A 13,443-nucleotide genomic window follows, 5' to 3' on the forward strand; every position below is an offset into this window, starting at 1 on the left:
AGTGGAAAGCATGAATGAGGACAGAGAGGAGTGGAAAGCATGAATGAGGGGAGAGGGGAAGGAGTTGTCTACTAACGTGCAGTCTACTGAAGAAACTGAGGAATGGAAAGAAAGCGGAGAGAATGTATAGGATTCGAACAAAAGATAGAGGAGGAGGCAGAGGCAGTTGGGTCTCTGTGAGTCTGAGGCCAATCTGGTCTACATATGGAGGCCAGCCAAGGTAGATAGACCCTATCTCAAAAAAAAAAAAAAAAAAGATAGAATAGTTCCTTTAATCTGTCAGTGAGAAACAAAAATAAATGAATTAATAAAGAAATAAAGAGAACTTGTCTTTAACATTCAAAACCTAAGCTCCTCTTCAGCCACTGACTGTCTGTCTTGCTTGCCTTTGGATCGGGATGTAAACTTACAGTTACTTCTCCAGCCCCATGCCTGCCTGCCTGCCTGCCCGATGCCAACACTCTTCACCACAGTGAACATAAACTCACCCTCTGAAGCTGTAAGCAAGCCTCCAGTTAAACGTTTTCTTCTATGCATTGCCTTGGTCACCATGTCTCTTCACGCCATCGAGAGTAACTGAGACATTCCTCTCTGGATCACTCTCCAGCCTCCATCCTGCTCTATCCCCCAAACCTACACAGACTGCATTTCACCTCACCAGCATTGGTCCTGGAGGAAATCAAAACTTAGGGGAGTGGGATCAGGACGTTTATGCCCCTACCTTCCTCTCTTCCAGGTACTTACAAGATGGCTAAGTCCCTTTACTGAAAGCCCACAGATTCTGTGGTACCATGGGATATGCCACCCCAGATTCTCCATCAAGAATGAAGAACTTATTCCCAGTTACTGGGGGGTACAACTGGAAAATGATCCTAGCAGGCAACACCCCTGGAAGGGGAGTTCATTTGCTGAAGAAGATTGCCTTGCTCAGGGTTATACCTCTTTCTGGACAAAGTCTCCATCAATACCAATCTGGAAGCCCTAGCCTGACATTTTGCCAGACTTACATAAACTGAGGGTTGTTTAAGCTTGAAAGCATTTTGTGGGTTTTCTGAGGCCTTGTAATGTAAGAAGGAACCAAACTGAAACCATTTTGAGTGAAACTTCCATTTTGAATAGGTGTCAAATAAAGTTGAAGTTCCCAAGACGTCCATGGGTAACTGACATCCTACTTGGCAGATTGAGACACGGACGCTCAGAAGGGCATCTCACCACAGCTGAACAACCCAACCAATGGGAACAGGGTAAATGTTCCACAAGGACCTGTTCCTGACAAAGTCCTCTATCCCTAAATCCTGATCGGTGGGAAAATGTGACCGTAATTTGGCACAGATGCTTGTGGTTTTCAAGCTTAAAAGTTCTGTAGCATTCCAGCTGGAACTGGAACTGGTACTGCAGTTCAACTCCTGCCTCTGTGCTGTGGCCTTGATCCATCCACAGTGACTTGATTACAATCATTTTTTGTCATCTGAAAAAAATATGTACTAAGATGAATGATTCAGGATGCAGTCAGCTCCCAAGTCTGTGCTGCTGCCCCAGACCAGTCAGTCAGCTCCCAAGTCTGTGCTGCTGCCCCAGACCAATGATGTTTGCTGCCTAATTCAATAAAGCTCTTGCTCTGTGTGAACTTTTGCGCCTGCTTGGTTGTTTTTGGATTTTCAGACCCTAATATTTAGGTCTGTGTTGTCATTCCTCCTTTGCTTAGATTCGTTGTCTGTCTCCTGTCTATCTGTCTCCTGTCTGTCTGTCTCCTGCCTTCCACATATTGGTCTGCATAGTAGAAGGAGAGAACTGACTACTTCAGGTGTTCCTCTGGCCACCATATGCCAGCTGTGACACTCATATGTGCATGTGTATAAATACATAAATAAATTAATGATTTAAAGGGTTTTTTTTAAATAAAATAACAACCGCGGGGTGTTCCTTACTTTCCCCATTCCAAACTAACAGCAGAGTTAGTAACCTGTTCCTGTAATCACAGTACTTGAGAGGCTGAGGCAGGATTGCTGAGAATTCAAGACCAGCCTGAACTACCCAGCAAAACACACATATCAAAACAAAAAGAAAAGAAAAAGGAACACAAACTAGTTAATTCGTGGTCACTTGTGAAGTAAAGTGAAGCTGATGCTGAAGTGTTTTTTCTTCAGAGTTCAGAGTGGTGTGAAGCCCCCGAAATAGTTCTCAACAGTAATTCTGTAAAATCCTGCCCAAGAAGACAAGGATTGGTACTGGTCCCATTGGCTCAGGGGAAGTGAACAATTCCTAGAGAACACTAATGATTTTTTAGAGATTTCTAAATAACACTTTTAAACTTATTCTGTGATGTGATCATGGCTGTGTGGAGATCGGAGGACAGCCTACAGGAGTCTGTACTCTCCTTCCACCATGCTGGTTCCCAGGATCAAACTCAGGCTGTCAGGATTCATAGCAAGCACCTCTGCCCACTGAGCCATCTTGACATCCTCTAAAGTATTCTTATTCCCCTCAGTGCACCAGACACAATGAGCAGATGTCTGCTCATCTAACCCCAGCTGGGATGAATAACAATAATGATGTAGTATAGCCAGACATAAGTTTATAGGCCTAGAAACACAACAAAACATAGTAAGTGGATCTTTGGTCTTTAAACCTCTATTTACTTTTCCTTGCCTGTGCTGAAAGATAAGATAGAAATTCAACATACAAATCCAACATGCAGTTACAAGGTGGACACATTCAATACAGGAAACCTAGCGACAGAATCTGATATGCTCTTCTGTTACATAATAACATTTCCCTACTTAGTAATATTTTTTTTTTTTGGTTTTTTGAGACAGGGTTTCTCTGTGTAGTCCTGGCTGTCCTGGAACTCACTCTGTAGACCAGGCTGGCCTCGAACTCAGAAATCCACCTGCTTCTGCCTCCCAAGTACTGGGATTAAAGGTGTGCACCACCACTGCCCGGCTACAATTTATTTTTTGCCAAGGTTGTTATGATAATATTCCTCATCAACTTGGCTGGACTGCTGGGTGTGTCTGTAAGGGTGTTTCCAGAGAGATTTAACTGAAAAGGGAAAATCAGGCTGGCCTTAGACTCAGAGATCCACCTGCTTCGGCCTCCTGAGTTCTGGGATTAAAGGTGTGTTTCCACCACTGCCTGGCTAAATAAATACTTTTAAGGCAAGGTCCTGAGGAATAACATTTAAGGGTGTCTTTTGACTTCTGTACACATGTGCACACACATGGTCGCATCACAGCATGCACACAAAAACAAGAATAAGCAACTGAAGCCCTCATACACTGCTGGTAGGGATGACGAACCCCAGAGCCACTATGAGACAATCAGCCAGTTCCTTGTATAGGTAAGCATACATTTATCACATGATCCACAAGAACAATATAAAGATGTGTTCACTCGAAGACTCATGTGTCAATATTGAAAGTTGCCCTATCCTACAAAACTAGACACAACCCACGAGTTCTCCCACTTGCCAGTGAATGCACAGATGTGGTATGTCTACACTCAGAGAAACTCAGAGATAAAGTTAAGCAAATTCCAGATACCCAACAACACGAATGAACACTAAGAGTAAGAAGCCACATCTAAAAGGATGGATAATTTGATACATAAGATGTGCTGAGAAAGCTAAAATTATAGGGTCAGGAAACAGTAGTTACCAAAGGCTGAGTGTGGGAAGAGAAGTTAACTACAAAGGGGCACTCAGGACTTACTGTGGGGGTGGTGGTGATGAAACTGTTCTGTATCTTGATTATGGGGTAGTTACCCAATGGATTTGTCAAAACTCATGGAAATGTACACTAAAAAGGGTGATTTTACAGCCTATAAATTATTCCTCCTTAGGCCTGAGTTGAATTTTTTCATAGTATAATGTTAAAAGGAAAAACTGCACTACCCACTTGAGAGTCACTTCTGAGCAAACTGGACAAGTGTGTAAATATATATAAGGAAGAGTATCTTGATTGTTGTTAGTCATAAGGAAAAAATGAAAATGACTTAGTCCAGATACAAACGACTGGTGGAAAAGATCAAACTGGGGCTGGGGGTGTAGCTCAGTGGGAGAGTATGTACTCAGCATGAGAAAGGACCTGGTGCCCAAGACAGCACCAAACATACAGGAAGGAAGGAATAGCAAAATTACCTTCTTTTTCTTCTTCCTCCGATTCTTACATACCAGGCAAACACTCTACCACTGAACTCTAGCCTCAAACCTACATCTGACCTTTGAAACAAAGTCCTCCTAAGTTACTGTCATGGGGTTTCTAGTGCTATGGCAAAACACCAGGACAAAAAGAAAGCTGGGGAGGAAAGGGTTTACTTGGCTCACAGATCCCACTGTTGTTGTTGTTGTTTGTTTGTTTGTTTGTTTGTTTTTCGAGACAGGGTTTCTCTGTATAGCCCTGGCTGTCCTGGAACTCACTCTGTAGACCAGGCTGAGCCTCGAACTCAGAAATCCGCCTACTTCTGCCTCCCAAGTGCTGGGATTAAAGACGTGCACCACCACTGCCTGGCTTTTGTTGTTGTTGTTGTTTTAAGTAGATGGGGATAGCTTTATTCTTTTTTTGTTTTTTTCGAGACAGGGTTTCTCTGTGTAGCCCTGGCTATCCTGGAACTCACTCTGTAGACCAGGCTGGCCTCGAACTCAGAAATCTGCCTGTCTCTGCCTCCCGAGCGCTGGGATTAAAGGTGTGTACCACCACTGCCTGGCTCACATATCCCACTGTTACAGTCCACTGAGGAAGCCAAGGCAGGAACTCAAACAGGGCAGGAACCTGGAGGCAGGAGCTGATGCAGAGGCCATGGAGGGTGCTGCTTACTGGCTTGTTCCTCATGGCTTGCTCAGCCTGCTTTCTTACAGAATCCAGGATCACCAGCCCAGGGATGGCACCACCAGCAATGGGCTTGGCCCTCCCCCATCAGTCAATAATTAAGAAAATGCCCTGCAGGTTTGCCCACATGCTTGGTCTTATTTGAGCATTTTCTTAATTGAGGTTTCTTCCTCTCAGATGACTTTGGCTTGTGTAAATTGAGTATTGAGTTGGCATTAAAAAAAAAACAAAAAAACAAAAAAAAAAAACTGGCCTGCTCAGTTAACCAGACAGGTGTTGAACTTTTTTTTTTTTTAAGGTTTTTTTTTTTTTTTTTTTTTTTTTTTTTTTTTTTTTTTTTTTTTTTTCGAGACAGGGTTTCTCTGTGTAGTCTTGGCTGTCCTGGAACTCACTCTGTAGACCAGGCTGACCTCGAACTCAGAAATCCTCCTGCCTCTGCCTCCCAAGTGCTGGGATTAAAGGCATGCACCACCACCGCCCGGCCTTAAAGGTTTTTTTTCGAGACAGGATTTCTCTGTCTCTGTCCTAACTGTCCTGGAACTCACTTTGTAGACCAGGCTGGCCTGGACAGAAATCCGCCTGCCTCTGCCTCCCAAATGCTGGGATTAAAGGCGTATGCCACCACGGATGGCAAATTAAAAATAAAAAAAATAAATAAAAAAAAAAGCTGCCTAAACCTGGTCTCAAACCAAGGACCTTTAGATCTTCACTCTAACACTCTCCCAACTGAGCTATTTCAGTGCTGTAGTGTTAGATTTTCGATTTTCCCACCTTACCCACTCAGAGCAAGTGCGTCCTAGCCTGCTACCTCAGGTCTGACAAATTTACGCTATCATTTCAATACTATGAAGTCACTAAACTGTTGGCAGTGACTTAATATTTATATAGAATAACTTTCACAAATTATGCATATGGTATGGTCCCATATTTGTAAAATCTACAATGTATATGAACACAAAACACATGCATTTATATGTAGCATCTCAGAAAAATTTCCTAAGACATCAGAACGTGGCTGTATCACAATTGGAGGAGCATATGTGTGGTTTGCAAAAAGCCCTGTACTTGATCCCTGGGGAGTGCTTAAACTGGGTATGATGATACACTCTGAATTGGAGGCAGGGAGATTATAAGTTAAAGGTCACCATCAATGGCATCGGATAGTGGTATAAATATCTGTCCCAGTACCAGGGTGGTGGAGGAAGATCCAGGGTTACATGCCAACCTGGGCTACATAGTGAGATTTTGTTTCAAATGATCAAATAAATAACAAAGTGTGAACACTGGTTGTTCCTAACAGGAGAATTTTGAATTTTGAGAGGTGTTACATTTATTTCTTTTACTTCTGCTATTGCCTCTTTTTTATTTGTATATTTTAGATACTCTTGCTAGATATCCCAGGCTGGCCTCCAACTGATGATCCTCTTGCCACAACTTCCCTAGCGCTGGGAACATAGACTGGTACCACACAATACCTAACTTTTCAATGTTATAGTCTTCAAGTCTTCCTAATCGGATGTGGAGGTTTGACTAGTCTTGGCCCAAGGAATGGTATTACTTGGAGGTGTGGCCTCGCTGGAGTGGGTGTGGCCTTGTTCGAGTGGGTGTGGCCTCATTGGAGTAGGTGTGGCCTCATTGGAGTAGGTGTGTCATTGTGGGTTTAGGCTGTAAGATCCTCATCCTAGCTGCCAGTCTTCTCCCAGCTCCCTTCAGAACAAGAGGTAGAACTCCAAGCTTCTCCAGTCCCATGTCTGCCTGGATGCTGCCATGCTCCCTCCTTGATGATAATGGACTGAGTCTCTCTGAACCTGTATGCCAGCCCCAGTTAAATACCTTCTTTATAAGAGTTGCTTTGGTCATGGTACCTGCTCACGGCAGTAAAACCCTAACTAAAACGTGCAGTGTAGCTTGACATTTTTATTTTCTTTTTTATACAATTAACTTAATTGTATGTATGCATATGTATGTGTGTATGTAACATGTGTGTAACATGTGTGTGAGATGTGTGATGTGTGTGTGCATCTGCAGAGGCCAAAAGAAGACATCAGAGCCCCTGATGAAGCTAAGACAGCTGTGATCCTCCTGACATGGAGAAACTGAAGAGTAAAAAAAAAGTTCTTAACCACTGCGTCAGCTCTCTAGCTCCTTTCTTGAAATTTTTAAATAATTTTAATTATTAAAAGTATTTGGGGCTAGAGAGGCAGCTCAGCGGTTAAGAACACTGGCTGCTCTTCTAGAGGACCTGGGTTCAATTCCCAGCATCCACAAGGCAGTTCATAACTGCCTGTAACTCTTGTTCCGGGTAATCCTACACCCTTTCACAGACATACATGCAGTTAAAGCACCAATGTACACCGGTCCAAGTGTAGTGGTACGTGATTTTAATTCCAGCACTTGAAAGGCAGATACAGGTGGATTTCTGTGAGTTCAAGGCCAGCCTGGTCTACATAGAGAGTTCCAGAACAGGCAAGACTACACAAAGAAAGCCTTTCTTGAAAAAAGAAAAGAAAAGGAAAGAAAAGAAAAGAAAAGAAAAACATATTCGATGGCAAAATACCTGAGAGACTCTGGGTTCTAGCTGCCAGGTTGACTGTTAGGCATTAGGGGTAAATTCTTCTTAAACTTTACCAGTTATAAGTCTTGAATCTGGAAATTTTACTAGCAACACTGGAAGGCGAGTCATGAATCTGTCTTCTCTGTATACCTGTATCAGTAAAGAGAGTTGTTGGTCTCCCTCCCTTTAAATTATTCTGTTCTCTTTCCTTTCCTTTGTACCATCATCAGCTACAGTCATGGGAAAGGAAGGAGCCCACGGAGGCACACTTAACAAGAAAGGATGCTGACTTGCTTTATGAGTGTCTGATGTGTAAGCAATCTTTCCCAATCAGCCGAGCAAATGTCTTCGTCACCACCCCAATTATGATCAGATGCCACCAGACTATGTAGATAGAAGCTAGCTTTCTTACCTGCTTTCTGGTGTCGTGATTCCTGTTTGCCCAAAAGGTCATTTGTATGTTAACCACTGCATATAACCAACCTTTATCTGGCATCATAATTGCAGCCCAGTTATGATTCACACACTTTGAAAGTGGGAGGCATGCCAAGTGTGGCTCACTTTGTCTTAGCAACTAAAGGGATCTTGATTACAAAAATAAGTTACATTACAAGGTCCAAGTTATATACCCGCTGATGGGGTCCACGTCTTCTCAGCATTCAGAGCTTGTCTCATTCTTCCCTTGGTGACCATGGCCTGGAGGGAAAAGGGCGTGGGTCTTCACCACCCTCCGCTCTCATCCCTCCCTCTGCACAGGGGGTGTCTGGTTAACTTCCACTCTCTTTAGAGCCTCATTTATTTAACATGGTTAAAATCCCTTGGTCAATAGGCTCCTGAGGGTTTCAGTAGTCACACTGGCGACAGACATGAAGAAAGCAACTGTAATGGCAACTTCCTCCCAATGGTCACAGTGACCATCCTGATGGGCCCCCTAGGGACATTTCACCATCACAGCTGCTCAGAATTTTTATTTTTCCCTGTCTTTTTCTTTGCTTCCCAGCAATACTCTAACAAAATTGTAAAGGACAGCCCCTCACCCCTGAAAAAAATCTGGAGTGTGTCCTGTTTATTCTTTTTTTTTTTTTTTTTTGAGACAGGGTTTCTCTGTATAGTCGTGGCTGTCCTGGAACTCACCCTGTAGACCAGGCTGGCCTCGAACTCAGAAATCCGCCTGCCTCTGCCTCCCAAGTGCTGGGATTAAAGGCGTGCACCACCACCGCCCGGCTGTGTCCTGTTTATTCTCTACAGAACCAACCTTTATTTGTAGCTTAGGTTTTTATATAAAGTTCCCTTACTGTGGACTGGACTAGGGTTGGCTTGAGATGAATTTTTTTCATATATATTTTGTGCCACATTGTTAAAATGTACAGTCCTATGGGACATGGATTGTAATAAATTCTAACTGGCCTATGAGGACTTTTTTTTTGAGGGCTTATTTTTTAAGATGTGTTTTATTGTTAATTATGTCTAGGGGTGGGGGAAGTGTGAGTGCAGGTGCTCAAGGCATCAGACCTGCGTGCTGAGAACTGAACTTAGCCTTCTGCAAGAGCAGGGTACGCTCTTAACCACCAAACTATCTCAATAAGCTTTCTCTCCCCTCCCCTCCCCTCCTTTCCCCTCCCCTCTTCTCTTCTCTTCATTTTGTTGAGACAGTCTCTCTAGTCCCTGTAGCCCTGGCTGCCCTGGAACTCTCTTCATAGAGCAGATCTCCAACTCAGAGCTCCTCCTGCATCCTAGGTACTGGGATTAAAGGCATACACCACCATTCCTGGCCACTGAGGTTTTCTTGTTTGCTTGTTTGTTTTGAATTGCATTACTTTAGGGACAATCTAGTGTTTGCTTCTACTGTTTGAACAATGTAGATAATGCACACATTTTTAAAAAAACAAATGTCATTACTAATTAGTCCATTTCTTCCTCTGTACTTTGTTATATCTGGGTATGGCATAACTCAGCCGATTTAGTACACAGTTTTTAAAAATGTACTGATCTGTCCGTCTATGAACGCATGTTTGAGCAGCTGTCAGTAGAGGCTGAGGAGCTGTCAGTAGAGGCTGAGGAAGGACTGGATCCCCTGAAGCTGGAGTTACAGGTGGCTGTGAACAGCCCAGCATGGGTGCTGAGAACTGAACTCTGCTCCTCTGAAAGAGTAGCAAGTGCTCTTAACTCCTGAGCCATCTCTCCAGTCCCTGATGCATTTTCAAAATGCCATAATTAGCTGGGCGTGGGGTGCACGCCTCTAATCACAGCACTTACATCTCCATAAATTCCCGGCCAGCCTGATCTACTTAGTGAATTCCAGGCCAGGGTTATATGGTGAGACCTCATCTTAAAAAAAAAAAAAAAAAAAAGTAAGCCGGGCAGTGGTGGCGCACGCCTTTAATCCCAGCACTTGGGAGGCAGAGGCAGGCGGATTTCTGAGTTCGAGGCCAGCCTGGTCTACAGAGTGAGTTCCAGGACAGCCAGGGCTACACAGAGAAACCCTGTCTCAAAAAACCAAAAAAAAAAAAAAAAAAAAAGTAACTATTTACAGACAGATGAGACAAACTTTATTCCAACCAAGTTTTTAAAATATTTTAAAACATTATTATTAGTAAACAATATTTTATAGTAGGAGGAATTATTCTTTGCTGAGACCTCATGTTCCCCACTATTCTGGTGTCAACTCCAAGTAACTACTTTCTCTGCTGAGTTATCTCCTTAGCTCTCTTCCTCCTCTTTATCTTCTTCCTCCTTTTCCTCCTCCTCTTCCTCCTCTTCCTCTTCCTTTTCTTCTTCTTTTCCTCCTCCTCTTCCTCTTCCTTCTCTTCCTCCTCCTCCTTTTCCTCCTCCTCATCCTTTTTCTCCTATTAACTTTTTATTGATTCTTTCTGAGTTTCACATTATGTACCTCAGTCCTGCTCATCTCCCCGCTCCCTAATATCTGCCCTTCGCCCTTACAACCTCCCTCAAAAAATAAACACACAGACAATTTTTTTTAAAGCATAAAAAACATCTCATCATAGAAGCCGCAACATGTCCCAGTGTGTCCCACAGTCTATCCCTCTGTCCACACAACTTCACTTGCAAATGTTCACTGTAATGAGTCATTGGTCTGTTTCGAGACCTCTGGCTTCGGTGACACCATCAATACTGGATCCAACACCTGAAGTCCTCCTGGTTATCTCGTTGCTGCCCTGTGTCATGGAGATCCTGCAGTTTTGGATCAGCAGGACTGGCACTTTCACGTGTCCCAACCGTTACAGATGATACAGATTTTGGAGTGGGCCAACTCGGAGCCCTGGATCTGGGCCGGTCAGCCTGTGGGATACCCCTTATCTGCACTACCAAGGCGAGCTCTCCAGCACCACTCCAGCTAAGCCACCCAATGATGCCATAGGCGTGAGGCAGGGTTGGCTCTCCTGCTCTCTTGCCTTCGGGCCCGTTCACCTGCACACATGCCTCCAGAGCCAGCTCCGCTGTGCTGCTCAGACAAGGTTCAGGGCCCATTCTGCTAAGTCCTGCAGCCTGCAATGGGCTGAACAGCAATCTCCTCTCACAACCTCGGGGCTGGCTCACCCGGGTCTTCCATATTAGGGTCAGCTCCATTGTGCTGCCCAGGTAAGGCTCAGGGCCTGCTCTCTCAAGTGTGGCAACCAGTGAGAAATGGGCCAGCTCTCTAGAATGCAGCGGCCAGGGAAAAGCTGGGCCAGTTCTGAACAGCCCTGTACATCCGTGTGGTCCCAGGTGGCTGCCCAGACCAGGAACATCCCCATGTTCTCTAGTGGTAATATGAGCCACAGACATCTGCAACTGTGTAGCCACAGACCCCAACATAGCCCTCAGCGGCGGCTCTGGTCAGGACCTCACTGTGGTCCCAGGTGATGCGCACTTCTCTTTCTCTCAGATCTGACCACCACAAACTTGCACACTGGGATGGTTCTAGCTACTGGCTGGCCACACGGCTGGCAAGCCCCTGGGTGACATTTTCTGTCTTTGCTGCATGGCATGGCAGCAAGTGAGTGTCTAGAGCCCCCCTGTGGCATGCACTGGAGAGCAGGTCTGCAGGTGGCATGGCAGTTCACAGGACTCTATCTTCCTCCTCCCTCGAAGTGCTGCCTGGATTTGATTTGAGTTTTATGTGTCCCAAGTATAAAACAGCTTTGGCCACCAAGCCAGGCATCAAGCTAGGATGAACAAAGGACTGCCATCTGTTCTGCCCCTGACTGACACAAGACCACCACCAACAACAAAGTGTCTCTTTACCTATTGCCAGTGGGATCTTTCTGTTCTTTTAAAAACCTTATTCCAGTCACTGGAGACGCAGAGAGAAAGAGCACAGGTTCAAGGCTAACCTGGGTAACTTAGTGAGACTCTGTCTCCTAATTAGAAGTAACAGGAAGAGTCAACTAAAACTAAAACTCCATGTTTAAGCCCTCTTGGCCATCACACACAAGGCCCCGGGTTCAATTTCCAGCTCAAAAAATAAAGAAACGAAAATGAAGCTAGGTGGTGGTGGCACGAAGCTTCAAACCAGGCAGTCCGCAGGCAGAGGCAGGCGAAGCTCTGTGAGTTCAAGGCCAGCCTGGTCTAGAGAGTGAGTTACAGGACAGCCAGGGCTACACAGAGAAACTTTGTCTATAAATAAATAAATAAATAAATACAAATGAAAAAGGAGTAAATTGGGCCAGGCATGCTGATCCACAGCTATAGCCCCAGCACTCAGGAAACATTGACAGAACCTGGAGTTTAAGGCCAATCTGAGCTACACAGTAAGACCCTCAACCGAGAAAGGGCGCCTAAATCAAAACAATAACACAAAATAAAGATAAAAGGAAGAAATGACATTAGTGTATAGTTTGTGCTCAGTGTTAGAACCAGCATGTGCAAGGTCCTAACTTCTGTTTCCAGCGCTGAGGCAGGTGCGTGAGGCGAGGCGGGGAGAAATAAGGAGTGGAAAGTCATTCCCCACAGTGTTCTTCCGTTCGGCATTGGATAAAAGGTGTAGCTAGATGAGAGAGTGCCGATCACGTGGAACGACTGAGCTCCAGGAGCGTCTGCACTCGTTGCTGCAGATGGCGCCTTATGATTTTAAGAGATTTTATGATTTTAAGAGATTTTTTTAATCTGAGCCAATGTGGGGACTTCTAATGTGGGGAGCGTGTAGTGTGTACCAATAAGCTCACAGAAGGCTTTGCTGTGGCATCCTCTGGTCACTGGTCTCTACAGATTCACAGAAGATCCGATGTCCTCTCCAGGTGTGTCTGAAGACAGCTACAGTGTACTCACATACATAACATAAATAAATAAATGTTTTTTAAAAAGCTGGTGGTGGCACAGACCTTTAATCCCAGTATTCAGGAGGCAGAGGCAGGTGGATCTCTGTAAACTCAAGGCCAGCCTGGCCTACTGAGTGAGTTCCAGGACAGCCAGTTCTTTCTTCAAAGACAAACTCTGTCTCAAAAAACTAAAAAAGGAAGAAAAGGGGAAAAAAAAGATCTTTTTCTTAACAAGTATTGTTAGGGTTTTGCAATGGAGTATCTTGGAGGGTAGGGACCAAGGGGTGTCGAAGAGATCACACCACAAAACAAATCTTATGCAAGAGATTTATTGGGAGAGAGGTAAAAGTACCTCTCAGAGTGGGGACAGACACAAAGAAAGAGAAACAGACAGACTGGGAGAGTAAGAGAGGGGTCAGAGCACTCTGTGGTGATGCAAGGGCAGTCTGGGAGCACCTGATTCTTTTCTTTCTTTCTTTCTTTTTTTTTTTAAGGTTTATTTATTTTATGTATTCACCATTGTACTCTTCAGACATACCAGAAGAGGACATCAGATCCCATTACAGATGGTTGTGAGCCACCATGTGGTTGCTGGGAATTGAACTCGGACCTCTGGAAGAGCAGTCAGTGCTCTTAACCACTGAGCCATCTCTCCAGCCCGAGCACCTGATTCTTAACAAGTATGGTGGCACACACTGGTGACCCCGACATTCCAGAGGTGGAAGCAGAATAGTGAGAAGCTAAAGGCCAGCCTTGATACACCACAAATTCTAGGCCAGCCTTGATACACCACAAGTTCTAGGCC

General features: G+C 44.5%; 1 non-coding gene across 1 annotated transcript; it reads right to left on the reverse strand.

Annotated features, from left to right (window-relative positions):
- Window positions 1–11,496: 11,496 nt before the first annotated feature.
- Window positions 11,497–11,640, reverse strand: LOC114640776. The gene has a single exon (XR_003714198.1). It is a non-coding gene; the product is annotated as a small nucleolar RNA SNORA48 (small nucleolar RNA).
- Window positions 11,641–13,443: the final 1,803 nt, after the last annotated feature.

Source organism: Grammomys surdaster, unplaced genomic scaffold (genome assembly GCF_004785775.1).
Source record: "Grammomys surdaster isolate TR1022 unplaced genomic scaffold, NIH_TR_1.0 125849, whole genome shotgun sequence".
Lineage (NCBI taxonomy): Eukaryota > Metazoa > Chordata > Mammalia > Rodentia > Muridae > Grammomys > Grammomys surdaster.